The sequence below is a fragment of the Mustela nivalis genome, assembly GCF_964662115.1.
Source record: "Mustela nivalis genome assembly, chromosome: 13".
Lineage (NCBI taxonomy): Eukaryota > Metazoa > Chordata > Mammalia > Carnivora > Mustelidae > Mustela > Mustela nivalis.
In genome coordinates, this window is record NC_139032.1 from 73,400,724 (window position 1) to 73,418,994 (window position 18,271).

At 42.5% G+C, this 18,271-nt stretch overlaps 2 protein-coding genes across 2 annotated transcripts in view; one reads left to right on the plus strand and one right to left on the minus strand.

Moving 5' to 3' along the window:
• Positions 1 to 18,271, minus strand: part of HDHD3 (haloacid dehalogenase like hydrolase domain containing 3) — a 169,322-nt gene that overhangs the window by 23,888 nt on the left and 127,163 nt on the right. The window lies entirely within an intron of this gene.
• The window catches only part of SLC31A1 (solute carrier family 31 member 1), a 43,504-nt gene that overhangs the window by 318 nt on the left and 24,915 nt on the right, over positions 1 to 18,271 (plus strand). The gene's annotated exons all lie outside the window — the stretch shown is intronic.

Sequence of the window (18,271 nt, forward strand, 5' to 3'; positions counted from 1 at the left end):
CTCCACGCCACTCTTCTCCGCTCTGCGAAAGGAGAAAGGGCCCGGGACTGGCAGTCTGGAGGCTGAGCTTTCGGCCGGGCCCCTACAGTGACATAGCTAGAGTGACCTTGGGGCTGGGTGCTTGGTGCCTCACTTTCCCCGTCTATAAAACGGACCTGTCGTTCCTCTCCCTTGTCCCCTGTGGCCGCCGTCCCTATTTATTCAACGGGCTCTTTCTCCAGTGTTTCTCTGTGCCGGCTGGTCAGGAAGCTTTTAGACCTCAGAGGTCATCGAATTCAATCCCAGTCTCCTCATAATCCCAGAATTTGCAATAGAGAAAGGAAGTAATAAGCACTTGGAGGACTAGTCCGAGGTCATACAGAGTAAAGGGCGGACTGGGGCTGGATCCCTAGTCTCTTGATTCAGGACTTAGTAAGCTGATGGATGAAAAAGAACCTTATCAACTCTTAAGTACTGTGCGTCCTTACAAAGTGGCTATTGCTACACTCTGGCGTACATTTGGAGAGAATTCCCCTCCCTATCCAGGTGAGGTGCAGAAGAGCAGGATATTCTGGGGGTGAGTGATGGAAGAGAGAAACCTTTAGAAGCGAAAATCCCCAGTCCCAGTCTTGGTCTGGGTTTTGCTTAGTTGTTGTTGTGGGTTTTTTTCTGTTTGTTTTGTTTTTGTTTTTGTTTTTGTTTTTTGCCACAGACCGAAGTCAACATCAGTTGGTAGGGACTTATCTTCTACAGTTTCCACCTTCTCTGTAATCTTATATAAGTATTTCTGGTATAATTCTTCAGACCATCTCCAGGTAAGCCTGGTTTAGCCAATGTGTGGGTAAGCCTGTAGTGTGTCACTGTAGCATCCGTTTCCATATCTCTCAACTGCAGTTGTTTCCTGCGGAGCTTCTCTTGATCAGGTTAGGACAACAGGTGTCCCTTACCTGGGTGTTTTAGTCTGTTAGCATGAAATTGAAGTGAAATGATTGGTAAGATTCAGCTCCTAGATAACTTTGTACTTCTTGTATTTCTTCCCTTGTGCTGTTTTTTATTACAGTTTTTGTGCTTGTACTAAATTGTAAGCTCCTCAAGGACAGGGGCAGTTTTATTCATCTTGATGTCACCTGTGTCACAGAGCACCCTGCCTTCTTGACCATAATGGATTCTTACTCTTTTTTAGACTGAGTAATGGAATTCATCTTTATTCCCATTCCTTAATTTATGCTCTTGGGATTTTTTTTTCACCTGTGAGCCAGAGAACCATGCAATGGCTCTTGCCTTCCAGAAAGATAAAAATGCTGTACTAGCTGTGAACTAGTTGAAGATAATTTTACTGTTGTTTAAAGCTCTAGGGGAGGGGGAAAAGGGGGGTGGAATAGCTAGAAATAGTATATGTAGCTCTGATTTTTGTTAGTAAAGGATTCCTCTATTAAACTAAGAGACAAGGCTGTTGTCTGCTTCCTGTGTCCATTTTATAGATTAAGATGATTAAAGCAGTGAAGGCTGACAGTGTGAAAACAGTGATGGAACTGGAATCTAAGCACTAGAACTGCAACCCTTTGCAGTAGCTCTGTTTAGAGTATGAACTTAGCTACCTCTCAGGAGAGGGAGAATGAACTGCCTAAGTGACATCACTTTTTCTAACCCTTTTCCTCAGTGCTGGTCATCGTCATTCTAGCACTGAAACATCTGAATTGTGCTTTAAAAAAAAAAAAAAATTCCTGAAAGATCATTTGAATGCTAATCCTGAATTCTTGAGTTGGGGATGTTTTTCATCCAGGGCATTTAAATAGCCTTTTTAGACAGGCAGGCATGTAAAATCTGGATCAGCATTTTTGGCAGTTGGGACACAGCAAATATGCATGCCCAGGTCACCACTGTGGGAACACAGCTACTAGTTTTGATCAGCAGTATGAGAAAGTGGTGAGGTTTCCTCAGTCTTGCACGATTTGAACTGCAGGATTAGGTACATCTAAAAAGCCACTGTCAGGGCACCTTGGTGGCTCAGTGAGTGAAGCGTCTGACTTTTGATTACAGCTCAGGTCATGATCTCAGGATCATAAAATCGATCCCACATCAGGATCCACGCTCAGAGGGTAGTCTGCTTGAGATTCCTTCTCCCTGCTCCTCTCTCCACTTGTGTGCTCTCTCCCTCTCTCTCTCTCTCTCTCTCTCTCTCAAATAAATAAATAAATAAAATCTTTTTTTTTTTAGATGGAAAAAAATTTTCTCAAACAAATTTAATAAGAAGGCACAGTCTTCCTGAATTAGAATATTGGACCAGGAATTTAAAAATCTGAATTCCCATCCCAAGCCTTCTTACTCACTCTGAGCTTGGGCCAGGCTCCTAAACACCTTGCAGAAGGAGTGGTTCAAACCCAGATATCTATTAAGTACTGCTGGGGATACAGAGGTAAGGAAAGCACAACCCTGATCTCAAGTTTGAATTAAGCATTTTTGTTTGTTTGTTTTGCTTAAACACCCAGTTTTTAGGTGTATTTATAAAATATATTGACCCCTCTCCCCAAAGATTAACCAGGAAGTGGCAATTTTAACAATTTCTTTCAAATCACCAGTAATTTGGGGGACGCTGGGTGGCTCAGTTGGTTAAGCATCTGCCTTTGGCATAGGTCATGATTGCAGGGTCCTGGGATAGAGCTCCGCATCCAGCTTCCTGCTCCACTGGTGAGGGGGTGTGGGGGGGGCAGGGGCGACTACTTCTCTGTCTCCTCTGCCACTCCCCCTGCTTGTGCACATGCACGCTCTCTTTCTCTCCCTCTGTGTGGCAAATAAATAAATAAAATCTTTTTTTTTTTTAATTATCAGAATTTTGCTATAGAGATGATAATTTTTCTATCCAGGTGTACCCATACTAATCTGTACTAGTGAATGCACTGTAAATATTAAACTATAAAAATTATTAAAGTTCGAAGTTACAACCAGGTTACATGATAGGTGTGATGCTAGCAATATGAATTGAATATAGTTTTGGGGGAATTGGTATAGTGTTTTTTCTGTCCAGTCACTAAAAACAGAAGAATGTCAAACACAATTCAAGAAATATCTGAAAACCTTCTATGTGTAAGGCACTGTTCAGAGTGTTGCCTGGAATAGGAAGATGATTAAGTCATTGTTGTCCTTAAAGTGCTTATAGTTGAACAGTGGGGATAGTTGAACTATACAAATAATTGTACTAGAAGACAGCAAAGTAAGTCCCATAAGTAGAAATTAATTATTGTAGGTTTTCAAAGGAAGAAGAGATTGTATCTTGTTTGGAGGAGTATGTGGGGTTAGATAATGGGCTTTGAAGATGAGTGGAATTTCAAATGGAAATGAGGAACCATAGTTCTCCAGGTTGAGGGGGTGGCTTTGGCAAAACCACAGAGACAGGAGAGAAAGCACAAATTTCTTACAAGACCAGAGTTGCCCTCTAATTTGATGCAATTAGGGCCAATAGTTGGCCAACTAAAAAAATAAGTTAAAATAGGGAATCATACAGTTATTACTTACACACAGACCTTAGCCATTTGATTTTAACTTAAAGCATAAACATCTTTTTGCCAGTCTTTAAAATAAGCCTTTTCTTGGGGTGTGGGCCCCAAGGATCTGTGAACTACAGCATGAGGGCCAAACCTTGTCCTAGCCTTCTGCCTGTTTCTGTAAATAGTTTTATTGGAACACAGCCATGCTCATTTGTTGACGTATTATCTATGGCTACTTTGGCGTACAAGGTAGGGTTGAGTAGTTGTATGTATCTGTGTGACTCATCTTTATCTAGTCTTTCCAAAGCTTTCAACTTGGTTTTCATACAAACAACTATCAGACCACGTAGTATAGTAGCTTAATTCTTAAGCTCTGGAGCCAAATTGTTTTGCCATTTATACAGATCTTGGGCACGTTGCTCAGTTTTCTCCTTTGGAAAACAGGGACAATGATATAATCTAATTTATAGGGTTCTTGTGAAGATTATAGAAGTCAGTTCATGTAAAGCACTTAGAATAGCATCTGGCAGGTAGCAAGTATTAGCTGCTGCTGTTTTCTCTTGTCACATTTAATTGCTTTATATAATACTTTATTAAATTTTATTCTTACATTAATAAGCACAGCTGGCACAAGTTGATTTCTGAACAGACCTACCTGACACTTGATGAGGACACAATTTCACTGAGGGAGAAAAAGAAGTTTTAATTCCATGATATTAGAGACTAGGCTGGTTAGTGTGTTACCACTTAATAAATCAGTTAAGAGAGTTCTGTGGGATCGTTGGCTAAGAGTATAAAACAACAGAATACCTAGGGAAGTAGCGGATTAAAATTGAAAAGGAGGGGTGCCTGGGTGGCTCAGTGGGTTAAAGCCTCTGCCTTTGGCTTAGGTTGTGATCTCATGGACCTGGAATCGAGCCCCGCATCAGGCTCTCTGTTTGGTGGGGAGCCTGCTTCCCCCTCTTTCTGTGCCTGCCTCTCTGCCTACTTGTGATCTCTCTCTCTGTGCCAAAAAAAAAAAAAAAAAATGAAAAGGAGACTAGGGCCATATTTGTCTAACAGCTTGAAAGCCAAGGGGATAAGTTACTTAGCTATGTAGGAAGTGGGATTATTTATTCTAAATGACATGATTGATATGAAAAAAATCCAAGTGGTTTAGGAGTATATGACATAAAAAGTAAGTTTCCTGTGTAAGTATCCGCTTCATTTCTCTTTCTTTCTTTCTTTCTTTCTTTCTTTCTTTCTTTCTTTCTTTCTTCCTTTCTTTTCGAATATTTTATTTTTAAGAACTCTTTCCACCCAGCATGGGGCTCAAACTCATAGCCCCAAGACCAGGAGTCCTATACTCCACTGACGGAGCCTGCCAGGTACACCTCCACTTCATTTTCCTAGTAGTCCCTAGAATGTGGAGTTGTTGGTGAGGATTGAATGAGATAAGGCATGGTAAACACTACTTGGGAAAAAGGTATTAGTCCTTAAAAGCTGCAATCCAGTTTTTCTTTGGATTAAAGTTACAATTTTGCATTGAGAATAATAAAGGTTCTAAGTGTTTACAATGACAAGATGACTTTAAGTAGTGAAGATGTCAGATAAGTCAGTGACCAGGCATCCCCCAGGTAACTTTGCCATTTAAAGTTAGCAAGCCAGGGGGCGCCTGGGTGGCTCAGCGGTGAAGCAGTGTAGATCTTGATCTCAGGGTCATGAGTTCGAGCCCACTTTAAAAAAAAAGAGTTGGCAAACCAGGCAAGACTGGGGAAAAGGGAGGGAAGAAGACAGGGCAGGTTGATGATATGGGCCCTCCCACATGCAACTTTAGCATAATAAAGCCATTTAGAAAGTCAAAAGTCCTCTGTAGTTTGCTACAAGAGTCATCAAGAGGCTGATACTTAATATATTAAAACGAGCCATTTATGCCAAAAGAAAGCTTATAGTAGGGGCTGGGAAGGAAATGCTTTTGAAGTTCCGTGGCTTTGAGTGGTATTTCAGCTTTAGGTAACATCCCCAAGCAGAGGAGGGGCCCATCCTAGGAATGCAAAGCACTGCGGAAAAGGAAAGGGTTGAGAAGGGTCCACCCTACCTCTTTTCCTTTACACAAAGGCCTTAGGCTTTTGTATACAATCTGCTTTTGTAGGTTGAGAACTTATGCAGTACAGCATAGTGAGATAGAAACATGCATTACGAAAGTAAACAGGAGAAATTATTTGGAGGGAATCTATACCTTATAGAGAGCAAATCTAGCAACCAGTGAGATGTTAGAGGACCTTTTCAGCCAGGTTGAGTCTTCCTTCAAACAGGTAGTAGAGGTGTTAATGAGACTGTGCTGAGTGGTCACAGTTTTGAAGCAGTAGAGCACCTACAACTTAGTCTTTTGGTTTTCAAAATCAAAGTTAAAGGCCTGCTGCTAACTATGTACTTGCAGGCCCCCATTCCTCTCTCCTACCTTTTTTCCTCCCTACCTTTTCTGATGACTTTTTATCAGCTCCCACACAACCTTGTGCAGGATCTGTATCTCAGTACAGCATATACTGGTTTTCATTATTTGTATGTATCCCTTCTCCAGACTGGGCTTCTTGAGGATAGGGGTTCATCAGAGTTCCATCACCCCGTAAGTACACAGTACATTTGAGTGAATGAATGATGAGAGTGAGTTCCTCAGAGTCACACAGATAATAAGTCCCAGATCTAGAACCCAGGGCTTCTGATTCCTAGCCCAGTACTTTTCCACCACACAATGCAGCCTCCATCTGAGGTATTAAACAACTTTTCTCATTTTTGTGTATATTCTTTCAGAGCATTTTCATTAAATCATCTTTTATTAATTAAAAGGAGGGTGGAGGGGCGCCTGGGTGGTTCAGTCAGTTAAGCATCAGACTCTTGATTTTGGCTGAGGTCATGATCTCAGGGTTATGAGATCAAGCCCCACGTTGTGCCCAAACTGGGCTGGGCGGGGGGGGGGGGGGGGACTCTGCTTAAGATTCTCTCTCTCCCTCTTACTCTGCCCCTCTACCTGTATGCACACACCCTCAATAAATAAATCTTTTTTTTTTAAGGGGAGAGGGAGGAGTAAAATACTATTTAAAATGTTTTCTAGTTTCTGCCTCACACCAAATTAATTCCCAGTATTCACAGGCAAACCAATAACATTATGATCTAGATGATTAAAATCCTGTATAACGTTAACTAAAAGAGAATTTAGGGACGTCTGGCTGGTACAGTCAATAGAGCATGCGACTCTTGATCTCACGGTCATGAGTTCAAACCCTACATTGGCATGGAGCCTACCTTAAAAAAAAGGAAAATTTAAGCAAGGGGAACCTTTGTCTGCCTTTGATTATAACAGGAAGGCAGTTAAAGCAGTGTTTTGGTGATGTGTGTTTATCAGATTAGCTTGTGTTCTTTAAATCCAAGTGTAAGAGGCTCTATACTTTAAGAAACATGAAAGTGAGCCCTATGTGTGACTGGGACATCTCCTTTTAGAGATTAATTGTGTCGTCTAATGAGTAAGCAAACTATTACTAATTATATTCCATCCTTACTGTACCTTAGAAAGTATTTCAACATATTTGATCCTTACAACCCTGAGATTGACATAGTGTAGGTATTTTTATGTTCATTTTGCAATAAAAAAAAACTAGCCCTTGTTGGGTTTAAGTGATTTGCTTTGTGTTCTGTGGCTAACGTATGGCGCTGTGTCTGTAGCTCAGAGCCTCTCATGTCTAGTCCAGTGCTTTTTATACTCTTATCACACTGTCTATAAAACACTGAAATCTACATAAATCATACTAAAGCACGCACGGTTAGCACGTTGGAAACGTATCAAGACTACAAAAGGATCCAGTCGGGGGGTACGAAAGGGTGTATCTCGTGATTGCTGGATTTCAGGATATGGCTTAGCCAACAACAAAGGGTGTCCGAGAAATGGAGTATAGTAGCTGAGAGATCCACTCCCCTTGGACTTAGGCCCTTCTGTCATTGCATAACTAAAAGACCTTTTCAGTTTGTTTGCTTGACATATCAAATTTGAGTTGTCCTATTCACACCAGGCAAATAATTGCTTCACTAAAGGCCTTTGTGAAGAATGTACTTGTATACTTGATCTTCTTTGTACAGAAAGGTGAGAGTGGGCAAGAGAAACAGGAATGTCTATGTTATTTGTCACTAAAACAGGAAATGTAAAGCTCAGAAATTCCCCCTGCTTAGCTGCTTGCCAACAGACCCTCCTGGAGAAATGGGAGGTTTGGGGTAAGTGATTAGACCACTGTTACAGAAACCTTATAGGAAAAGTGGATGGTATGGGTTCAGTGACTAAAGAGTATATTAGGGTCATTGTTTAATAACGTGGGCCTCAGCTTCTTCACCTGTAAATTAGGGGAGTTGTACTTAATAATGTAATTTTTGAAAATAGGAAATATATTCACATGGTTCACAATTCAAAAGATACAGAAGGATATTTAGTGAAAAATGTTCCTTCTACTCCTACCCACATCTGACCAATTTCCCTCCTACAAATCACAATGTTATCTCTTTCTTATGCTCTGACCCCTAGGGATAGTATAGGTGTTTATAAATAATGTATATATACTTTTAACCCTATTGAATTTTTTTTACAAATGCTAGCATACAGCACACCTGCTTTTTTTAATCTCATAACTTGGAGATCATTCATGTAAGTATATAAAGAGTTTCTTCATTCTTTTTTTTTTTTAAGATTTTATTTATTTATTTGACAGAGAGAGATCCCAAGTAGGCAGAGAGGCAGGCAGAGGGAGAAGCAGGCTCCCTGCTGAGCAGAGAGCCTAATGTGGGGCTCGATGCCAGGACCCTGAGACCATGACCTGAGCCGACGGCAGAGGCTCAACCCACTGAGCCACCCAAGTGCCTACGAGTTTCTTCATTCTTATTTATGGTTGCAAAGTATACCATTTTATGGAAATATGATAATTTATTTAATCCATACCTAATCAATAAATATTTATGTTGTATTTTCAGTATTTTGCTATCACAGTCCTATGACAGATAACTTTGTTCATATAACATTTGATACATGTGTCAGTGTGTCTTTAGGACAGATACATCTGATCCTTGAACAAAATGGATTTGAACTGTGTGATTCCACTTACAGGTGAATTTTTTTACAATATAGCACTGTAGGTGTATTTTCTTTTCTTTATGATCTTCTTAATAATTTTATTTTCTCTAGCTTACTTTTAAAAAAAAATTATTTATTTATTTTTGAAAAAGAGAAAGAGAAAAAGAGAGCAGCAGCAGGGGGAGGGGTAGATGGAGAAGCAGGCTCCCTAGCCTAATGTGGTGCTTGATCCCAGGACCCCGGGATCATGATCTGAGCCAAAGGCAGATGCTTAACCGACTGAGCCACCCAGGTGTCTCTCTAGCCTACTTTATTGTAAGAATAAAGTATATAATATGTATAAGGTACAAAGCATATTAATCGACTATGTCATCAGCAAGGTTTCCAGTTGACAGCAGGCTCTCAGGAGTTCAGTTTTGGAGAGTCAAAAGGTATACAGAGATTTTTGACTGCTTCGAGGTTGGTGTCCCAACCACCATGTTGTTCAAGGGTCAACTGTATTTAGAGGTGGAATTACTGGCTCAAAGTATCTGTACATCAGACAGATAATTAAACACTCTTCTACTTTTGGTATTCTATGAGATTTTAATTGTGAATGAACAGCTAAAGAGATGGGAAGGTATCATTTTCTTGAAACATCTTAATTTTTTAAATTGATTTCTTCATTTGAGAGAGTGTGTGTGGGAGGAGCAGAGAGAGAAGGAGAGAGAGACTCCCAAGCCGACTCCCTGGTGAGTGCAGAGCCTGAAATGGGGCTCAGCCCCACTATCCTGAGATCATAACGTGCTGAAATCAAGAATAAGACACTTAACTAACTGAGCCACCCAGGCGCCTCTGAAGCATCTTAATTTTTATCTCTTGTTATTCAGAAACTACATCTTTAAGTAAGGGCCAAGTATAGACAACCTCACCAAAATAATGTTTAATTACAAATTTGACCAAAGTCACCTACTACATCATGATCCTATAGATTTTTCTAGTGCTGTTCAGTGTGCTGTATCACTCAGGAGTTAATTTGAATTAACTGAATTAATTTGAATTAATTTGAATTTGAGTTAAAGTGAATGTTACAAACTCAGGACAAAATGGGACGGGCTTCTAACTACTTTCACCAATACTTACCACACAGAGGATTCAGAAAATTAGCTATTTATTGCAGTCCATCCATGTAAGGAATGAAAGTGGAAAAATCAAGGAAGAGAGGATAACTGAAATGTCTTTTAGTGTGTGGTTTTCACTGGCTTGCCAGGTTTTTGGTGATTGTGGAAAGTGATAATTTTGTGAAATGAGTGGTACCCATTTCAGATGTCTTTTTGAGGAACTAGGGACCACAAAGCAGATCAGAAATCTGTCATCCCCCTGTGCTTCTTGATGAAACCTACTCATCTTCCATTTCTCACCTCCATCATTCTCTATGTGCCTTAAGCCATTTGTGAAATTTGTTATGTAAATAGGTTTCAATCAGAGCCTCTATCTTCTTCATCTCTGTATTTCCGATAGGCCCTGGGCAGAGGGTACTTGATAAATACTCATTGAATTGAGTTGGGTAGATGTCAGAGTGATCTTTCCTCTGTTTGGCTCTGAAGGTGCCACATCTTTCCTTTTCTCGCTGATGAAGTCCCAGAACCTAAGTCAGGTTCGGTGGGGTGAGGTTCGGAGCTGATGACTAAAGAAAGAATTCTTAAGACATCTTTGGTGCAAAATGGTGGTTTATTAAAGCACAGGGACAGGACCCGTGGGCAGGAAGAGCTGCTGCCCCGGGTTGTTAGGAGTGGTTGGTTATATACACAGGAGTTGGGTAGGTGAGGACAAAGGGGTGTCCAGAAGGGCTATTGGGGCAAAGAATACTATCAGGATATTGAAGGCTTAGTTGCTATCAAGTAAAGACAATTGGAAGTCTGGTGGAATGTTACATTCCTGCTATCAAGCATCCTTGTTAATAAGATTTAGGTTTAGAAGAAATTTAACTTTATTTACTTTTCCTTCTACTTCCACCTCCTTCGGTTTTTTATGGAGGGGAGGGTGACATTAGGCTTGAGAAACTGAGTTCTGTGTCTTTGGAAATTGATAAGGTAACTTCTTTGTTGTAATCTCAAGGACATTTGCAAACCAAGGGAGACTCCTGTCTTGCAGGACTGTGATCTCAGCAAGTTAACTATTTATCATTTTATGGCAGTCAGGGGTGCCTGAAGAATGCTACAACTATGGAGGGGAGCGGATGAAAGGGGGGGGTGCAAGGCGCCAGCTCTTGCTTTGTCCTCAGCCAGCCTCCTGCTCCCTCATCATCGCCATAATGTGAACACCTTCCAAGCCACCCCTCTGCACACCTAGTATGATTTAGGAAGGGACAAAAGGCCAAGTAAACTATTTTAAAGAAGGGTGTGTGCATGTGTGTGCGGTTTGGTGTTTAAGGAAGTGTACACACACTTTCCTTTTGGCTCCCACTGCCATTCCTTGTGCTGCGGTTAAAAATTCGGACCTCACTTACTTAGCTACATGTTAGTGGGAGCTGTGGAATTAGACATACTCAAAGAAATAACCTAGGAATAGTCAACTCAAAATAAACATGTATCTTTTTATTCCCACAAATCTCATGTGTATGAAATCATAAAGATAAAAGGGAATACTAGATGAATACAAACTCTGGCTTATAAGTAATGTTGTACATTTAGAAGAGACAATTGAATCAGTGTTGGCTTTTCTAATTTTGGAATAAAGAAACTTGTCGTTAGGCCATGCTTTGAGTACGTAGACACTCTGTGGGATAGGAGGTGGCTCAGCTCACTTGTGCACTCTTAACTCCCAAAGTTACAGGTGAGAGGATGACAGGCCGCACGTGCAGCTTTCCCAGGTAGGTCCCATCTTTTCAAATATAAACTTTCTTGAATGCCAGGCTCCCAAGGGACATTACTTTTGGGTAGCTTAAGGTGGATGTCTCACTAGGCTTCCTTCTGCCTGTTACTTGTACAAGGGCCTTTAAGTTTTCTAGCAACTGACCACAAAGAGAGATTTCTTTATTATGGTTTCAGAAACACCACAGTGTGTATGGTCCTATGTTGTAGCTTAGAATTAAAGGGCAGAATTAGTACCCCTTCCCTGCTCTTAAAAACTAGGATGTAGAAAAGATGGGATTGACAAAAACATAATGTATCATATTGGCAAAAACATAATGTGTCAGGCGCCCTTAAGGTTTATGTTCTTAAAAAATGTATATGACATTCGAGGGAAATGTAAACACAAGCTGGACGCTTGAAGATATTAAGGAATTATTGTTAATTTTTCAGGTGAGTTAATGGTATTGTATTTTGTTTTGTTTCTTCTAAAGTCCCCTTCTTGGAGCACCTGGGTGGTTCAGTGGGTTAAGCCTCTGCCTTCAACTTGGGTCATGATCTCAGGGTCCTGGGATCGAGCCCTATCGCCCTCGCCCCGCAAGGACGACAAGAAACCCCAGTTCGGATACATCTTCTCTCTCTTTATTTCCGCAAGTCTACACACTTATATACACTTACATGACCAATCAGTGAGCAGGGTACAGGAGGGAGCGAATCAGGCTGTGCACCTAAACGAACAACTTCGCTAGCAACCAATGCTGTTTACTTCATCTTTGGGCATTCCGCTTAGTCTCACGAGGCAATCCTAACCTGGCAACTAGCCAGGCGCCATCTTTTAATGGCGGAGGCCGCCCTGGCCGGGGGCCTGCCTCCGACATCTCCCCCTTTTTTCTTTTATGGCAGGGATCGTGCCTGTCTTAGGTTGTCAGTGGCGGGGAATATCCTTACCCGTCATCAGATGGCAGATATCAATGATCTGCATCCTGTCTTAGGTTGGTATATTTCCCCCACAATCTTACCTGTTGTTGACTACCGATCCAGCATACTTAGCCACACTTGGGGGGATGTTCCAGCCTCGATGGCTAACAAGGCCTGCACCATGGCTTGCTGTTGCCTATGTTGCTGTCGCCTCCAAATTTGCAGTTTCCTTACTAGCAGAATCAAGCCCACTACGAGGATTATCATCAGACCAATTACGCTAGCCCATTGTTTCGTAAAGGTTAACACATCTTGCAATGTTTTGGTTATCTCTGGGAGGGTTGCAAGCTCAACTCTGGTGTTATTTATCCTTGTTATGCCTAGTAGCAGGTGCTGAGTATAGTTTTGGAATTCTGCGGACTAATTCCCCCGCAAGTATTGGGAGAGCTGTCGGGAGACATTCTGTAAGTCACTCATATTAGTATAGGCTATGGGAGTTACATAAATTGCCGGGAAGGGTACTATACATCCCAGTCCCAATAGGGCCCCCCATATGTCCACTTGTTCTTGAACCAAATCCTGGTTGACTATCAGGATTTCTGCTTGCAGATGTGCATTGATCTGAGTCTGTGTTTGAAGGGCAGCCGCCGTTCCTTCTGCAAGGGTGTTAACAGCTTCCTCAGTGGGTATAGTTGCAGCAAGCGAGACTGCTGCTGCCCTGGCAGCTACTGTAGATATAGCCAATGCTGTCACAACGGCAGCTGTGATACCAAAATCTCTCTTCTTTCTGGATAGCACCACTGGTAACTTGTCCTCTGGAATGGAAACTGGGACAGGAACATGGGTAGGGATACGCATAATCACAGCCAGCTTGAAGGCCGTGACATTCCAGCACTGGGAAAGATAGCAATTCTTAGTGCAATTCAACGTATCATTCAGCTCGCTAGCATGTGTTACGAGGAAAAGGAACGGTGGCCAGATGCATATGGGAGTGGGCTGATAAGTAATATTATTGGGACAAGACACATTAACTGTTGTCTCAAAGGTACTAGAGTCATTTTGTTTATAAGAACAGTTGAGGAATTTGCCACCATTTAACATGGACACTGCTGAGATATCAGTACATGCTCCTACAAGTTACAGACCTGCCATGCATCAAAGGGAGAGGAGGCAATATGAGAGAAGAGTTAGTCACTGGTAAAGGATATAGCCATGCTTTAACCACTGCTCACAGCTCTCTGGCTTGAGTCTGCCGCAGGAGGTGTAGCATCCCCAGAGTTATCATCAGCATCTTCAGCATCATGACTGGTGTTCGGAGGCAAGGCTGCACGCACCAGCCGCTATGGGATCCAAATTGGAGCCTCCTTTTCCTGTGGAAAAACACATGCAGACCCCCTACTCCATACTAACACTGGATCTGGTCCATTCCACTTTCCTGTGAGGATGTCCTTCCAAAGTACTAAAGGCTTAGGTTAGGGGGAGCAGCAGCAGCACTTGCATGTCTGTCTGCAGCTGATTTACCCGTTTTGTCCAACGTTAAAAAATTCAAAATAAAGAGAATGGTGTTGAGCTTATCTTTAGGGGACCTGAAGGTGTCCCCTATTCCCCCTTTTTGTTTATAAAGCGCATTTTTTATTGTAAGATGCGTGCGCTCCACAACACCCTGTCCTTGTGGGTTATAGGGTATTCCATATATCAAGTGAATGTCAAGTTGTTGTAGGAAGGCTTTAAAGGGTTGTGAGGTGTAGCATGGGCCATTATCTGTCTTTAATTGGCTTGGCTTTCCCCATGCCGCGAAAGCCTGTAGGCAGTGGGCGATAACATCTCTGGATCCCCCCCCCCCCACCATGCACTGAGGCGAAAATTATTCCAGAGCAGGTATCTTAACTTTCCAAATTCTGAAACATGTGTGACATCCATATGCCATATATGATTAGGTAACAAACACTTAGGATTAACCCCCAAGGACGGTGCAGGTAGTAAGGTCACGCAATTTCTGCAGGAGACTACTGGGTCCCGTGCCTGTGATTTTGTTATGTTAAATTTGAGGCAAAGAGTTAAAGCATCCTGTTTCTTCAAATCCTCCCCTAAGTAGTCCCATTGAGGTATGTTTAGCAAGCCTTCATCTAGGAACCAAGGCGCTGCCTTTTCCACTGTATTCAAAAAGGCCCAAGCAGTTTTTGCTTTTAGTGGAGTTCCATTGGCTTTCAGCAGGTCTTCTAAAGACCCTTCCAACTGCACTTTAGATACTTCAGATCTCATTATGAACACACAGACAACAGACGCGGACGTTAAAGACTCGCCACTAAATTCCAGCTCTAAGGCCGCCCCGCTTCTTATTGTGGACTCGCTAAATCCCGGCTCTAAGGCCGCCCCGCTCCTTATTGCGGACTTGTACAAGTTAATCCCGGCTCTAAGGCCGCCCTGCTCCTTATTGCGGACTCGCTAAATCCCGGCTCTAAGGCCGCCCCGCTTCTTATTGCGGACTCGCTAAATCCCGGCTCTAAGGCCGCCCCGCTTCTTATTGTGGACTTGTACAAGTTAATCCCAGCTCTAAGGCCGCCCTGCTTCTTATTGCGGACTTGCTAAATCCAGGCTCTAAGGCCGCCCCGCTTCTTATTGCGGACTTGTACAAGATTCCCACCACTTTGATCGTGGTCCCTTCCCCGCTTACCTGCGGTTTCGATAAGAAAATCCCGGCTCTATGGCCGCCCTGCTTCTTGTTGCGGTCTTGTACAAGTTTCCCACCACCTTTGTCGTGGTTTTACCCTGCTTACCTGCGGACTTCTCCCTTGCAAGGTTTTTCTATTTTTACTCCCCGCTCTACCGCGGAATTCCCACTTTTGAACGTGGCTAATGTCCTCGCTTACCTGCGGACCTTTACTCCCCGCTTTCCTGCTGATGACCTTGCAAGATTCCTTTATTTAGTTCCCGGGTGCTGGCGCCATTTATCGCCCTCGCCCCGCAAGGACAACAAGAACCCTGGTTCGGATGCATCTTCTATTTCCGCAAGTCTACACACTTATATACGCTTACATGACCAAGCAGCGAGCAGGGTACAGAAGGGAGCGAATCAGGCTGTGCACCTAAACGAACAACTTTGCTAGCAACCAATGCTGTTTACTTCCTCTTTGGGCATTCCGCTTAGTCTCACGAGGCAATCCTAACCTGGCAACTAGCGAGGCGCCATCTTTTAATGGCGGAGGCCGCCCTGGCCAGGGGCCTGCCTCCGACACTGTTTAATATCCTTTGTAATAAATCAGTAATCTCTTGAGTAAATGCATTTTCTTAGTTCTGTGGGCTGCTCTAACAAATTACTTAAACCGAAAGAGAAGGGGTTGTAGACACTTCTGATTTTATATCTAGTCAGAAGTGCGGGTAATAACCTGAGTCTGTAATTAGCATCTGAAGTGGAGGGCAGTCTTCTAGGATTCAGCCCTTAACCTTTGGAATCTGATGCTGTTTCTGGTGAGTGTCAGAATTCAGTTGAACTGTACGAGGCCAAGCTGGTGTTGGCAAATTACTTGATGGAGAAACCACCCATAAAATGTATCTTTTATAATTAGAAGACAGGGTGAGAGAAGCCTGAAACTTTGAGACACCTCAAAGAATATGGATGCAGATTGGAATCCAGTTACTGACCACCCAATTCAACAGAAGTAAAGGGCATCCCTGTGGGTGAAGTTAAATGGCTGGGATTCACTAGCTCACCCCGAGCACTCCCAAAATGAGAACAGCAAAGGTTAGAAAGAAAGGGGAGCTATGGAGCAGGGCGGGGTAAAAGACAAAGACAGAGAACTGAAGTTTAGAGAGAACAGTAGATGAGGAAGTAGTAATGCAATACAGCATTCCGGGGTCACTGTTTGCTCACAGCATCACGAGATCGGTGCTACGGGCAGCCCTAGCTTTGAGGAAACTAACTTGCCCTCTCAACTACTATGCTGTCACCTTAGTGAGTTCCTCGTAACAGTCCTGAAAACAATCCTGTGAGGTAGCTACGTTTCTTACTCTGATTTTTAGAGCTGAGGCACAGAGATATTAAGTAATTTGCCCAAGGGCCTACAACCAGCAGGTACGGTTTTACCAGTTAGAGAATGAATATGCTCCCCGCGTCCTTGGAGAGCCGCCATAGAAAAGGAAAGGGAAAATACTTTCTGCCCACAGCTTCCTACTTGTGGCTTTTTGTTCGCTTTTGGTGGGCTATTTTGGATCTCAGACCTTCTAATCTCAAAAATGTAAGAGTTCATGGTTAGGGACAGACCTTGGGAGCAAATCTTACTTTCACTAATCATGTTGGGAAATATATGCAACAATTTCTTCACGCAGAAGTTTGGTGTTTTCATTGGTGCATTTCCTGTTTGAGATCTGTCTTTTTGGTAGTTCAGTGACTGTAATTCACAACCAGTCTAGAAAAGTAAGACTACAGGAGATTCCCCTTCATCTGGAACTCAGAGATTTTATTCACATAGTAGGTTAAAACAACAACAATAAAAACAAAAACAACTCTATCAGATCCCGAAGATGAGCCATTTGGTATTAAATAGCCCAGAAGGTTCTTTGATTATTAGGTGATTATCAGGTGATAAATTTTAAGTGAGGCTAGGTTAGCTCTCTGACCTTTTGGAATACCACAATAAACAAATGCTTTATTTAGTTCCTGGTTGAATCTTGACATTCTTTTCCTGTTTCTTTTTCTTTTTTTTTTTTAAGCTCTCACTTGTTAAACATCAAATCCTGAGATTCTGTGTACTGTGTATCGTATATCTCTGTAATTTAGAATTATGGTTCTCGGGGCGCCTGGGTGGCTCAGACATTAAGCGTCTGCCTTCAGCTCAGGTTGTGATCCCAGGGTTCTGGGATCAAGCCCCACATAGAGCTCCCTGCTCAGCGGGAAGCCTGCTTCTCCCTCTCGCACTCCCCCAGGCTTGTGTTCCCTCTCTCACTGTGTCTTCTATCAAATAAATAAAATAAAATCTTAAAAAAAAAGAATTATGGTTCTCAAAGTTTAGAGTATGTAGGATTTTCCTAGATAGCTTGATAAATAGCTAGATTCTGAGGCCCGTTCTCTGCAAGGAGATTCACTGGTCTGGAGTAGAGTCTGTAATTTTCATTTTTCACCGGACATCACAAATGATCCTGATTCAGACACCTTAAGAAATCCTTGAGCTAGAAAGAAAGTAATTAACATGTATTATTTACTATGTATGTCATTAATGTATCAGCCACTTTCATATATTTTTACATTTTGATGTTCAGAATACTGTGAGATTTTGTTTCCTAGTTGTTGGGGTTTTTTAAAGATTTTATTTATGTATTTGACAGACAGAGATCGCAAATAGGCAGAGGGGGGGCGCCTGGGTGGCTCAGTGGGTTAAAGCCTCTGCCTTCGGCTCAGGTCATGATCCCAGGGTCCTGGGATCGAGCCCCGCATCGGGCTGTCTGCTCCGCGGAGAGCCTGCTTCCTCCCCCCTCTCTCTCTGCCTGCCTCTCTGCCTACTTGTGATCTCTGTCTGTCAAATAAATAAATAAAATCTTAAAAAAAAAAAAAACAAATAGGCAGAGGGGCAGGCAGAGAAAGAGAGGAGGAAGCGGGCTCCCCGCAGAGCAGAGAGTCCGATGGGAGGATCGATCCCAGGACCCCAGGACCATGACCCGAGCCGAAGGCAGAGACTTTAACCCACTGAGCCACCGAGGAGCCCCATGTTTCCTTGTTTTATATGGATGCATTATCCCACAAAGTTTTAGTAACTTTTTCTGAGCTTCAGAGGTGTCATAGCCTTATGACAGCACTCTGACTCCCAGACCAGGAGGGCTCTTGCTCTTAGGCGGTTTCTGCTTCAGCAAGATAGCTCTCGGAAGAGAACAATAAGATTGGTGGATTGGAGAGTCACCTGACTGACTCAGTCAGAAGAACATCTGACTCTTGGTCTTGGGCTTTTGAGTTCAAGCTCCATATTGTGTGTAGAGAT